Genomic DNA, 15,214 nt, shown 5'->3' on the forward strand with positions numbered 1-15,214 from the left:
CCTCAAATAACGAGCTGTAACACATTATTCACGATAATCCGAATTTCGGCGAATGCTGGTTTTTGGCACACCGGCACCCCCAAATGTCTTCCGTTGGTGCTCAAACTTTGCGTGGCCGCTTTATCTGACCCGAAGAACTTTCTATGCGATTTCCGGAGAATTTTATTCCGGGACCCCGGAATCCCGAAAAACCGTGTATTATACACTTCAATTTCAGCCGTTCGGAAGGTCGTACCGGAACCTGTTTCTTTTTCTCCATGTTTTTTAATCACGCGTCCGAGCTCATTTGAGGAATCAACCTGTTCGATTTCAGAAGTCAACCTATTCGATTACAGCATCAAATAACGAGCTTTAACACATTTTTCACGATAATCCGAGTTTCGGCGAATGCTAGTTTGTGGCACACCGGCACCCCCAAATGTCTTCTGTTGGTGCTCAAACTTTGCGTGGCCGCTTTATCTAACCCGATGAACTTTCTATGTGATTTCCGGAGAATTTTATTCTGAGACCTCGGAATCCTGAAAAACCGTGTATTATACACTTCAATTTCAGCCGTTCGGAAGGTCGTACCGGAACCTGTTTCTTTTTCTCCCTGTTTTTCAATCACGCGTCCGAGCTCATTTCAAGAATCAACCTGTTCGATTTCAGGAGTAAACCTGTTCGATTTCAGCCTCAAATAACGAGATTTAACACATTTTTCATGATAATTCGAGTTTCGGCGAATGCTGGTTTGTGGCACACCGGCACCCCCAAATGTCTTCCGTTGGTGCTCAAACTTTGCATGGCCGCTTTATCTGACCCGAGGAACTTTCTATGTGATTTTCGGAGAATTTTATTCCGGGACCCCTAATCCCGAAAAACCGTGTATTATACATTTCAATTTGGTAGTTCGGAAGGTCGTCTGGAACTGTTTCTTTTTCTCCCTGTTTTTCAATCACGTGTCCGAGCTCATTTCAGAATCAACCTGTTCGATTTCGGAATCAACTGTTCGATTTCAACCTCAAATAACGAGCTTTAACACATTTTTCAAGATAATCCGAGTTTCGGCGAATGCTGGTTTGTGGCACACCGGCACCCCAAATGTCTTCCGTTGGTGCTCAAACTTTGCGTGGCTGATTTATCTAACCCGAGAAACTTTCTATGTGATTTCCGGAGAATTTTATTCCGGGACCCCTGAATCCCGAAAAACGTGTATAATTTCACCGTTCGGAAGGTCGTCTAACCCGTTTCTTTTTCTCCCTCTTTTTCAATCACGCATCCGAGCTCATTTCAGGAATCAACCTGTTCGATTTCAGGAATCAACCTGTTCGATTTCACCTCAAATAACGAGCTTTAACACATTTTTCACGATAATACGAATTTCGGCGAATCTTTGGTTTGTAGGCACACCGACACCCCCAAATGTCTTCCGTTGGTGCTCAAACTTTGCGTGGCCGCTTGACCCGAGGAACTTTCTATGTGATTTCCGGAGAATTTTATTCCGGGACCCCGAATCCCGAAAAACCGTGTATTTATACACTTCAATTTGATCGTTCGGAAGGTCGTACCGGAACTGTTTCTTTTTCTCCCTGTTTTTCAATCACGCGTCCGAGCTCATTTCAGAATCAACCTGTTCGATTTCAGAATCAACTGTTCTATTTCGGTCTCAAATAACGAGCTTTAGCACATTTTTCACGATAATCCGAGTTTCGGCGAATGCTGGTTTGTGGCGCACCGGCACCCCCAAATGTCTTCCGTTGGTGCTCAACCTTTACGTGGCCGCTTTATCTGACCCGAGGAACTTTCTATGTGATTTCCGGAGAATTTTATTCCGGGACCCCGGAATCCCGAAAAACCGTGTATTATATACATTTCAATTTCAGCCGTTCGGAAGGTCGTACCGGAACCTGTTTCTTTTTCTCCCTGTTTTTCAATCACGTGTCCGAGCTCATTTCAGGAATCAACCTGTTCGATTTCAGGAATCAACCTGTTCGATTTCAATCTCAAATAACGAGCTTTAACACATTTTTCAAGATAATCCGAGTTTCGGCGAATGCTGGTTTGTGGCACACCGGCACCCCAAATGTCTTCCGTTGGTGCTCAAACTTTGCGTGGCTGGTTTATCTAACCCGAGTAACTTTCTATGTGATTTCCGGAGAATTTTATTCCGGGACCCCGGAATCCCGAAAAACCGTGTATAATTTCAGCCGTTCGGAAGGTCGTACCGGAACCTGTTTCTTTTTCTCCCTGTTTTTCAATCACGCATCCGAGCTCATTTGAGGAATCAACCTGTTCGATTTCAGCCTCAAATAACGAGCTTTAACACATTTTTCACGATAATACGAATTTCGGCGAATGCTGGTTTGTGGCACACCGACACCCCCAAATGTCTTCCGTTGGTGCTCAAACTTTGCGTGGCCGCTTTAACTGACCCGAAGAACTTTCTATGTGATTTCCGGAGAATTTTATTCCGGGACCCCGGAATCCCGAAAAACCGTGTATTATACACTTCAATTTCAGCCGTTCGGAAGGTCGTACCGGAACCTGTTTCTTTTTCTCCATGTTTTTCAATCACGCGTCCGAGCTCATTTGAGGAATCAACCTGTTCGATTTCAGAAGTCAACCTGTTCGATTTCAGCATCAAATAACGAGATTTAACACATTTTTCACGATAATCCGAATTTCGGCGAATCTTTGGTTTGTGGCACACCGGCAACTCCAAATGTCTTCCGTTGGTGCTCAAATTTTGCGTGGCGCTTTATCTGACCCGAGGAACTTTCTATGTGATTTCCGGAGAATTTTATTCCGGGACCGAAATCCCGAAAACCGTGTATTTATACACTTCAATTTGATCGTTCGGAAGTTCGTAACGGAACTGTTTCTTTTTCTCCCTGTTTTTCAATCACGCGTCCGAGCTCATTTCAGAATCAACCTGTTCGATTTCAGAATCAACCCGTTCTATTTCACCTCAAATAACGAGCTTTAGCACATTTTTCACGATAATCCGAGTTTCGGCGAATCTTTGGTTTGTGGCGCACCGCACCCCAAATGTCTTCCGTTGGTGCTCAAACTTTACATGGCCGCTTTATCTGACCAGAGGAACTTTCTATGTGATTTCCGGAGAATTTTATTCCGGGACCCCGGAATCCCGAAAAACCGTGTATTATACACTTCAATTTCAAATAGTTCGGAAGGTCGTGCTGGAACCTGTTTCTTTTTCTTCCTGTTTTTCAATCACGCATCCGAGCTCATTTGAGGAATCAACTGTTCGATTTCACCTCAAATAACGAGTACGTAACACATTATTCACGATAATCCGAATTTCGGCGAATGCTGGTTTTTGGCACACCGGCACCCCCAAATGTCTTCCGTTGGTGCTCAAACTTTGCGTGGCCGCTTTATCTGACCCGAAGAACTTTCTGTGTGATTTCCGGAGAATTTTATTCCGGGACCCCGGAATCCCGAAAAACCGTGTATTATACACTTCAATTTCGGCCGTTCGGAAGGTCGTCTTAAACCTGTTTCTTTTTCTCCATGTTTTTTAATCACGCGTCCGAGCTCATTTGAGGAATCAACCTGTTCGATTTCAGAAGTCAACCTATTCGATTACAGCATCAAATAACGAGCTTTAACACATTTTTCACGATAATCCGAATTTCGGCGAATGCTGGTTTGTGGCACACCGGCACCCCCAAATGTCTTCTGTTGGTGCTCAAACTTTGCGTGGCTGCTTTATCTAACCCGAGAAACTTTCTATGTGATTTCCGGAGAATTTTATTCCGGGACCCCGGAATCCCGAAAAACCGTGTATAATTTCAGGCCGTTCGGAAGGTCGTACCAGAACCTGTTTCTTTTTCTCCCTGTTTTTCAATCACGCATCCGAGCTCATTTGAGGAATCAACCTGTTCGATTTCAGGAATCAACCTGTTCGATTTCAGCCTCAAATAACGAGCTTTAACACATTTTTCACGATAATACGAATTTCGGCGAATGCTGGTTTGTGGCACACCGACACCCCCAAATGTCTTCCGTTGGTGCTCAAACTTTGCGTGGCCGCTTTAACTGACCCGAGGAACTTTCTATGTGATTTCCGGAGAATTTTATTCCGGGACCCCGGAATCCCGAAAAACCGTGTATTATACACTTCAATTTCAGCCGTTCGGAAGGTCGTACCGGAACCTGTTTCTTTTTCTCCATGTTTTTCAATCACGCGTCCGAGCTCATTTGAGGAATCAACCTGTTCGATTTCAGAAGTCAACCTGTTCGATTTCAGCATCAAATAACGAGATTTAACACATTTTTCACGATAATCCGAATTTCGGCGAATGCTGGTTTGTGGCACACCGGCAATCCAAATGTCTTCCGTTGGTGCTCAATTTTTGCGTGGCCGCTTTATCTAACCCGAGGAACTTTCTATGTGATTTCCGGAGAATTTTATTCCGGACCGAATCCCGAAAAACCGTGTATTTATACACTTCAATTTGATCGTTCGGAAGGTCGTACCGGAACTGTTTCTTTTTCTCCCTGTTTTTCAATCACGCGTCCGAGCTCATTTCAGGAATCAACCTGTTCTATTTCAGCCTCAAAAAACGAGCTTTAGCACATTTTTCACGATAATCCGAGTTTCGGCGAATGCTGGTTTGTGGCGCACCGGCACCCCCAAATGTCTTCCGTTGGTGCTCAACCTTTACGTGGCCGCTTTATCTGACCCGAGGAACTTTATATGTGATTTCCGGAGAATTTTATTCCGGGACCCCGGAATCACGAAAAACCGTGTATTATATACACTTCAATTTCAGCCGTTCGGAAGGTCGTACCGGAACCTGTTTCTTTTTCTCCCTGTTTTTCAATCACGCATCCGAGCTCATTTGAGGAATCAACCTGTTCGATTTCAGGAATCAACCTGTTCGATTTCAGCCTCAAATAACGAGCTGTAACACATTATTCACGATAATCCGAATTTCGGCGAATGCTGGTTTGTGGCGCACCGGCACCCCCAAATGTCTTCCGTTGGTGCTCAACCTTTACGTGGCCGCTTTATCTGACCCGAGGAACTTTCTATGTGATTTCCGGAGAATTTTATTCCGGGACCCCGGAATCCCGAAAAACCGTGTATTTATACACTTCAATTTCAGTCGTTCGGAAGGTCGTAACGAAACCTGTTTCTTTTTGTCCCTGTTTTTCAATCACGCGTCCGAGCTCATTTCAGGAATCAACCTGTTCTATTTCAGCCTCAAAAAACGAGCTTTAGCACATTTTTCACGATAATCCGAGTTTCGGCGAATGCTGGTTTGTGGCGCACCGGCACCCCCAAATGTCTTCCGTTGGTGCTCAACCTTTACGTGGCCGCTTTATCTGACCCGAGGAACTTTCTATGTGATTTCCGGAGAATTTTATTCCGGGACCCCGGAATCCCGAAAAACCGTGTATTATATACACTTCAATTTCAGCCGTTCGGAAGGTCGTACCGGAACCTGTTTCTTTTTCTCCCTGTTTTTCAATCACGCATCCGAGCTCATTTGAGGAATCAACCTGTTCGATTTCAGGAATCAACCTGTTCGATTTCAGCCTCAAATAACGAGTAAACACATTATTCACGATAATCCGAATTTCGGCGAATCTTTGGTTTGTGGCGCACCGGCACCCCCAAATGTCTTCCGTTGGTGCTCAACCTTTACGTGGCCGCTTTATCCGACCCGAGGAACTTTCTATGTGATTTCCAGAGAATTTTATTCCGGGACCCGGAATCCCGAAAAACCGTGTATTATATACACTTCAATTTCAACCGTTCGGAAGGTCGTCGGAACCTGTTTCTTTTTCTCCTGTTTTTCAATCACGTGTCCGAGCTCATTTCAGAATCAACCTTTGTTCGATTTCAGAATCAACCTTGTTCGATTTCAATCTCAAATAACGAGCTTTAACACATTTTTCAAGATAATCCGAGTTTCGGCGAATCTTTGGTTTGTGGCACACCGGCACCCCAAATGTCTTCCGTTGGTGCTCAAACTTTGCGTGGCTGGTTTATCTAACCCGAGTAACTTTCTATGTGATTTCCGAGAATTTTATTCCGGACCCTAATCCCGAAAAACCGTGTATAATTTCAGTTCGGAAGGTCGTGCGGAACTGTTTTTCTTTTTCTCCCTGTTTTTCAATCACGCATCCGAGCTCATTTGAGGAATCAACTTTGTTCGATTTCACCTCAAATAACGAGCTTTAACACATTTTTCACGATAATACGAATTTCGGCGAATCTTTGGTTTGTGGCACACCGACACCCCCAAATGTCTTCCGTTGGTGCTCAAACTTTGCGTGGCCGCTTTATCGACCCGAGGAACTTTCTATGTGATTTCCGGAGAATTTTATTCCGGGACCCCTAATCCCGAAAACCGTGTATTATACACTTCAATTTCAAACCGTTCGGAAGGTCGTGCGAACCTGTTTCTTTTTCTCCATGTTTTTCAATCACGCGTCCGAGCTCATTTGAGGAATCAACCTGTTCGATTTCGAAAGTCAACCTTGTTCGATTTCGACATCAAATAACGAGATTTAACACATTTTTCACGATAATCCGAATTTCGGCGAATCTTTGGTTTGTGGCACACCGGCACTCCAAATGTCTTCCGTTGGTGCTCAATTTTTGCGTGGCCGCTTTATCTAACCCGAGGAACTTTCTATGTGATTTCCGGAGAATTTTATTCCGGACCCCGAATCCCGAAAAACCGTGTATTTATACACTTCAATTTGATCGTTCGGAAGGTCGTACCGGAACCTGTTTCTTTTTCTCCTGTTTTTCAATCACGCGTCCGAGCTCATTTCAGAATCAACCTGTTTCGATTTCAGGAATCAACCTTTGTTCTATTTCGACCTCAAATAACGAGCTTTAGCACATTTTTCACGATAATCCGAGTTTTGGCGAATCTTTGGTTTGTGGCGCACCGGCACCCCCAAATGTCTTCCGTTGGTGCTCAAACTTTACATGGCCGCTTTATCTGACCAGAGGAACTTTCTATGTGATTTCCGGAGAATTTTATTCCGGGACCCCGGAATCCCGAAAAACCGTGTATTATACACTTCAATTTCAGCCGTTCGGAAGGTCGTCACGGAACTGTTTCTTTTTTCTCCTGTTTTCAATCACGCATCCGAGCTCATTTGAGGAATCAACCTGTTCGATTTCAGCCTCAAATAACGAGCTGTAACACATTATTCACGATAATCCGAATTTCGGCGAATGCTGGTTTTTGGCACACCGGCACCCCCAAATGTCTTCCGTTGGTGCTCAAACTTTGCGTGGCCGCTTTATCTGACCCGAAGAACTTTCTATGTGATTTCCGGAGAATTTTATTCCGGGACCCCGGAATCCCGAAAAACCGTGTATTATACACTTCAATTTCAGCCGTTCGGAAGGTCGTACCGGAACCTGTTTCTTTTTCTCCATGTTTTTTAATCACGCGTCCGAGCTCATTTGAGGAATCAACCTGTTCGATTTCAGAAGTCAACCTATTCGATTACAGCATCAAATAACGAGCTTTAACACATTTTTCACGATAATCCGAATTTCGGCGAATGCTGGTTTGTGGCACACCGGCACCCCCAAATGTCTTCTGTTGGTGCTCAAACTTTGCGTGGCTGCTTTATCTAACCCGAGAAACTTTCAATGTGATTTCCGGAGAATTTTATTCCGGGACCCCGGAATCCCGAAAAACCGTGTATAATTTCAAATAGTTCGGAAGGTCGTACTGCGAACCTGTTTCTTTTTCTCCCTGTTTTTCAATCACGCATCCGAGCTCATTTGAGGAATCAACCTGTTCGATTTCAGGAATCAACCTGTTCGATTTCAGCCTCAAATAACGAGCTTTAACACATTTTTCACGATAATACGAATTTCGGCGAAAGGTGGTTTGTGGCACACCGACACCCCCAAATGTCTTCCGTTGGTGCTAAAACTTTGCGTGGCCGCTTTAACTGACCCGAGGAACTTTCTATGTGATTTCCGGAGAATTTTATTCCGGGACCCCGGAATCCCGAAAAACCGTGTATTATACACTTCAATTTCAGCCGTTCGGAAGGTCGTACCGGAACCTGTTTCTTTTTCTCCATGTTTTTCAATCACGCGTCCGAGCTCATTTGAGGAATCAACCTGTTCGATTTCAGAAGTCAACCTGTTCGATTTCAGCATCAAATAACGAGATTTAACACATTTTTCACGATAATCCGAATTTCGGCGAATGCTGGTTTGTGGCACACCGGCACTCCAAATGTCTTCCGTTGGTGCTCAATTTTTGCGTGGCCGCTTTATCTAACCCGAGGAACTTTCTATGTGATTTCCGGAGAATTTTATTCCGGGACCCCGGAATCCCGAAAAACCGTGTATTTATACACTTCAATTTCAGTCGTTCGGAAGGTCGTAACGGAACCTGTTTCTTTTTCTCCCTGTTTTTCAATCACGCGTCCGAGCTCATTTCAGGAATCAACCTGTTCGATTTCAGGAATCAACCTGTTCTATTTCAGCCTCAAATAACGAGCTTTAGCACATTTTTCACGATAATCCGAGTTTCGGCGAATGCTGGTTTGTGGCGCACCGGCACCCCCAAATGTCTTCCGTTGGTGCTCAAACTTTACATGGCCGCTTTATCTAACCCGAGAAACTTTCTATGTGATTTCCGGAGAATTTTATTCCGGGACCCCGGAATCCCGAAAAACCGTGTATTATTTCAGCCGTTCGGAAGGTCGTACCGGAACCTGTTTCTTTTTCTCCCTGTTTTTCAATCACGCATCCGAGCTCATTTGAGGAATCAACCTGTTCGATTTCAGGAATCAACCTGTTCGATTTCAGCCTCAAATAACGAGATTTAACACATTTTTCACGATAATACGAATTTCGGCGAATGCTGGTTTATGGCACACCGGCACCCCCAAATGTCTTCCGTTGGTGCTCAAACTTTGCGTGGCCGCTTTAACTGACCCGAGGAACTTTCTATGTGATTTCCGGAGAATTTTATTCCGGGACCCCGGAATCCCGAAAAACCGTGTATTATACACTTCAATTTCAGCCGTTCGGAAGGTCGTGCTGAACCCGTTTCTTTTTCTCCATGTTTTTTAATCACGCGTCCGAGCTCATTTGAGGAATCAACCTGTTCGATTTCAGAAGTCAACCTATTCGATTACAGCATCAAATAACGAGCTTTAACACATTTTTCACGATAATCCGAGTTTCGGCGAATGCTGGTTTGTGGCACACCGGCACCCCCAAATGTCTTCCGTTGGTGCTCAAACTTTGCGTGGCCGCTTTATCTAACCCGATGAACTTTCTATGTGATTTCCGGAGAATTTTATTCTGAGACCTCGGAATCCTGAAAAACCGTGTATTATACACTTCAATTTCAAATGTTCGGAAGGTCGTGCGGAACCCGTTTTTTTCTCCATGTTTTTTAATCACGCGTCCGAGCTCATTTGAGGAATCAAGCTGTTTGATTTCAGAAGTCAACCTGTTCGATTTCAGCATCAAATAACGAGCTTTAACACATTTTTCACGATAATCCGAGTTTCGGCGAATGCTGGTTTGTGGCACACCGGCACCCCCAAATATCTTCTGTTGGTGCTCAAACTTTGCATGGCCGCTTTATCTAACCCGATGAACTTTCAATGTGATTTCGGGAGAATTTTATTCTGAGACCTCGGAATCCCGAAAAACCGTGTATTATACACTTCAATTTCAGCCGTTCGGAAGGTCGTACCAGAACCTGTTTCTTTTTCTCCCTGTTTTTCAATCACGCGTCCGAGCTCATTTCAAGAATCAGCCTGTTCGATTTCAGGAGTCAACCTGTTCGATTTCAGCCTCAAATAACGAGATTTAACACATTTTTCACGATAATTCGAGTTTCGGCGAATGCTGGTTTGTGGCACACCGGCACCCCAAATGTCTTCCGTTGGTGCTCAAACTTTGCGTGGCTGCTTTATCTAACCCAAGAAACTTTCTATGTGATTTCCGGAGAATTTTATTCCGGGACCCCGGAATCCCGAAAAACCGTGTATAATTTCAACCGTTCAGAAAGTCGTACCGGAACCTGTTTCTTTTTCTCCCTGTTTTTCAATCACGCATCCGAGCTCATTTGAGGAATCAACCTGATCGATTTCAGGAATCAACCTGTTCGATTTCAGCCTCAAATAACGAGCTTTAACACATTTTTCACGATAATCCGAATTTCGGCGAATGCTGGTTTGTGGCACACCGGCACCCCCAAATGTCTTCCGTTGGTGCTCAAACTTTGCGTGGCCGCTTTAACTGACCCGAGGAACTTTCTATGTGATTTCCGGAGAATTTTATTCCGGGACCCCGGAATCCCGAAAAACCGTGTATTATACACTTCAATTTCAGCCGTTCGAAAGGTCGTACCGGAACCTGTTTCTTTTTCTCCATGTTTTTCAATCACGCGTCCGAGCTCATTTGAGGAATCAACCTATTCGATTTCAGAAGTCAACCTGTTCGATTTCAGCATCAAATAACGAGATTTAACACATTTTTCACGATAATCCGAATTTCGGCGAATCTTTGGTTTGTGGCACACCGGCAACTCCAAATGTCTTCCGTTGGTGCTCAAATTTTGCGTGGCGCTTTATCTGACCCGAGGAACTTTCTATGTGATTTCCGGAGAATTTTATTCCGGACCCCGAATTCAAAAACCGTGTATTTATACACTTCAATTTCAGCCGTTCGGAAGGTCGTAACGGAACCAGTTTCTTTTTCTCCTTGTTTTTCAATTACGCCTCCGAGCTCATTTCAGGAATCAACCTGTTCGATTTCAGGAAACAACCTGTTCGATTTCAGGAAACAACCTGTTCGATTTCAACCTCAAATAACGATCTTCAACACATTTTCCACGATAATTAGAGTTTCGGCGAATGCTGGTTTGTGGCACATCGGCACCCCCAATTGTCTTCCGTTGGTGCTTAAACTTTGCGTGGCCGCTTTATCTGACCCGAGTAACTTTCTATGTGATTTCCGGAGAATTTTATTTCGGGACCCCGGAATCCCAAAAAACCGTGTATTTATACACTTCAATTTCAGCCGTTCGGAAGGTCGTAACGGAACCAGTTTCTTTTTCTCCCTGTTTTTCAATTACGCGTCCGAGCTCATTTCACGAATCAACCTGTTCGATTTCAGGAAACAACGTGTTCGATTTCAACCTCAAATAACGAGCTTTAACACATTTTCCACGATAATCCGAGTTTCGGCGAATGCTGGTTTGTGGCACACCGGCACCCCCAAATGTCTTCCGTTGGTGCTCAAAGTTTGCGTGGCCGCTTTATATGACCCGAGGAACTTTCTATGTGATTTCTAGAGAATTTTATTCCGGGACACCGGAATCCCGAAAAACCGTGTATTATATACACTTCAATTTCAGCCGTTCGGAAGGTCGTACCGGAACCTGTTTCTTTTTCTCCCTATTTTTAAATCACGCGCCAGAGCTCATTTCAGGAATCAACCTCTTCGATTTCAGGAATCAACCTGTTCGATTTCAACCTCAAATAACGAGCTTTAACACATTTTTCACGATAATCCGAGTTTCGGCGAATGCTGGTTTGTGGCACACGGGCACCCCAAATGTCTTCCGTTGGTGCTCAAACTTTGCGTGGCCGCTTTATCTAACCCGAGGAACTTTCTATGTGATTTCCATAGAATTTTATTCCGGGAACCCGGAATCCCGAAAAACCGTGTATTATACACTTCAATTTCAGCCGTTCGAAAGGTCGTACCGGAACCTGTTTCTTTTTCTCCATGTTTTTCAATCACGCGTCCGAGCTCATTTGAGGAATCAACCTGTTCGATTTCAGAAGTCAACTGTTCGATTTCAAAGATCAAATAACGAGATTTAACACATTTTTCACGATAATCCGAATTTCGGCGAATGCTGGTTTGTGGCACACCGGCACTCCAAATGTCTTCCGTTGGTGCTCAATTTTTGCGTGGCCGCTTTATCTAACCCGAGGAACTTTCTATGTGATTTCCGGAGAATTTTATTCCGGGACCCCGGAATTCCGAAAAACCGTGTATTTATACACTTCAATTTCAGCCGTTCGGAAGGTCGTAACGGAACCAGTTTCTTTTTCTCCCTGTTTTTCAATTACGCCTCCGAGCTCATTTCAAGAATCAACCTGTTCGATTTCAGGAAACAACCTGTTCGATTTCAACCTCAAATAACGATCTTCAACACATTTTCCACGATAATTAGAGTTTCGGCGAATGCTGGTTTGTGGCACATCGGCACCCCCAATTGTCTTCCGTTGGTGCTTAAACTTTGCGTGGCCGCTTTATCTGACCCGAGTAACTTTCTATGTGATTTCCGGAGAATTTTATTTGGGACCCCTAATCCCAAAAACCGTGTATTTATACACTTCAATTTCGACCGTTCGGAAGGTCGTAACGGAACCAGCTTTCTTTTTCTCCCTGTTTTTCAATTACGCGTCCGAGCTCATTTCACGAATCAACCTGTTCGATTTCAGGAAACAACCTGTTCGATTTCAACCTCAAATAACGATCTTTAACACATTTTCCACGATAATCCGAGTTTCGGCGAATGCTGGTTTGTGGCACACCGGCACCCCCAAATGTCTTCCGTTGGTGCTCAAAGTTTGCGTGGCCGCTTTATCTGACCCGAGGAACTTTCTATGTGATTTCCGGAGAATTTTATTCCGGGACCCCGGAATCCCGAAAAACCGTGTATTATATACACTTCAATTTCACCGTTCGGAAGGTCGTGACCGAACCTGTTTTTTTTTCTCCCTATTTTTAAATCACGCGCCAGAGCTCATTTCAGGAATCAACCTCTTCGATTTCAGGAATCAACCTGTTCGATTTCAACCTCAAATAACGAGCTATAACACATTTTTCACGATAATCCGAGTTTCGGCGAATGCTGGTTTGTGGCACACGGGCACCCCAAATGTCTTCCGTTGGTGCTCAAACTTTGCGTGGCCGCTTTATCTAACCCGAGGAACTTTCTTTGTGATTTTCGGAGAATTTTATTCCGGGAACCCGGAATCCCGAAAAACCGTGTATTATACACTTCAATTTCAGCCGTGCGGAAGGTCGTAACGGAACCCGTTTCTTTTTCTCCCTGTTTTTCAATTACGCGTCCGGGCTCATTTCAGGAATCAACCTGTTCTATTTCAGGAAACAACCTGTTCGATTTCAACCTCAAATAACGATCTTCAACACATTTTCCACGATAATTAGAGTTTCGGCGAATGCTGGTTTGTGGCACATCGGCACCCCCAATTGTCTTCCGTTGGTGCTTAAACTTTGCGTGGCCGCTTTATCTGACCCGAGTAACTTTCTATGTGATTTCCGGAGAATTTTATTTCGGGACCCCGGAATCCCAAAAAACCGTGTATTTATACACTTCAATTTCAGCCGTTCGGAAGGTCGTAACGGAACCAGTTTCTTTTTCTCCCTGTTTTTCAATTACGCGTCCGAGCTCATTTCACGAATCAACCTGTTCGATTTCAGGAAACAACCTGTTCGATTTCAACCTCAAATAACGATCTTTAACACATTTTCCACGATAATCCGAGTTTCGGCGAATGCTGGTTTGTGGCACACCGGCACCCCCAAATGTCTTCCGTTGGTGCTCAAAGTTTGCGTGGCCGCTTTATCTGACCCGAGGAACTTTCTATGTGATTTCTGGAGAATTTTATTCCGGGACCCCGGAATCCCGAAAAACCGTGTATTATATACACTTCAATTTCAGCCGTTCGGAAGGTCGTACCGGAACCTGTTTCTTTTTCTCCCTATTTTTAAATCACGCGCCAGAGCTCATTTCAGGAATCAACCTCTTCGATTTCAGGAATCAACCTGTTCGATTTCAACCTCAAATAACGAGCTATAACACATTTTTCACGATAATCCGAGTTTCGGCGAATGCTGGTTTGTGGCACACGGGCACCCCAAATGTCTTCCGTTGGTGCTCAAACTTTGCGTGGCCGCTTTATCTAACCCGAGGAACTTTCTTTGTGATTTTCGGAGAATTTTATTCCGGGAACCCGGAATCCCGAAAAACCGTGTATTATACACTTCAATTTCAGCCGTGCGGAAGGTCGTAACGGAACCCGTTTCTTTTTCTCCCTGTTTTTCAATTACGCGTCCGGGCTCATTTCAGGAATCAACCTGTTCTATTTCAGGAAACAACCTGTTCGATTTCAACCTCAAATAACGATCTTTAACACATGTTCCACGATAATCAGAGTTTCGGCGAATCTTTGGTTTGTACACACAAGGCACCCCCAAATGTCTTCCGTTGGTGCTCAAACTTTGCGTGGCCGCTTTATCTGACCCGAGAAACTTTCTATGTGATTTCCGGAGATTTTTATTCCGGGACCCAGGAATCCCAAAAAACCGTGTTTTATATACTTCAATTTCAGCCGTTCGGAAGGTCGTACTGGAACCTGTTTCTTTTTCCCCCTGTTTTTCAATTACGCATCCGAGCTCATTTCAGAAATCAACCTGTTCGATTTCAGGAATAAACCTGTTCGATTTCTACCTCAAATAACGAGCTTTAACACATTTTTCATGATAATCCGAGTTTCGGCGAATGCTGGTTTGTGGCACACCGGCACCTCCAAATGTCTTCCGTTGGTGCTCAAACTTTGCGTGGCCGCTTTATCTGACCCAAGGAACTTTCTATGTGATTTCCGGAGAGTTTTATTCCAGGACCCCGGAATCCCGAAAAACCGTGTATTATACACTTCAATTTCAGCCGTTCGGAAGGTCGTACCGGAACCTGTTTCTTTTTCTCCATGTTTTTCAATCACGCGTCCGAGCTCATTTCAGGAATCAACCTTTTCGATTTCAGCCTCAAAGAACGAGCTTTAACACATTTTTCACGGTAATCCGAGTTTCGGCGAATGCTGGTTTGTGGCACACCATCACCCCCAAATGTCTTCCGTTGGTGCTCAAACTTTGCGTGGCCGCTTTATCTGACCCGAGAAACTTTCTATGTGATTTCCGGATTATTTTATTCCGGGACCCCGGAATCCCGAAAAACCGTCTATTATACACTTCAATTTCAGCCGTTCGGAAGGTCGTACCGGAACCTGTTTCTTTTTCTCCCTATTTTTCAATCACGCGTCCGAGCTCATTTCAGGAATCAACATGTTCGATTTCAGGAATCAACCTGTTCGATTTCAGTCTCAAATAACGAGCTTTAACACTTTTTTCACGATAATCCGAGTTTCGGCG

The sequence above is a fragment of the Silene latifolia genome, chromosome 10, assembly GCF_048544455.1.
Source record: "Silene latifolia isolate original U9 population chromosome 10, ASM4854445v1, whole genome shotgun sequence".
Classification (NCBI taxonomy): Eukaryota; Viridiplantae; Streptophyta; class Magnoliopsida; order Caryophyllales; family Caryophyllaceae; genus Silene; species Silene latifolia.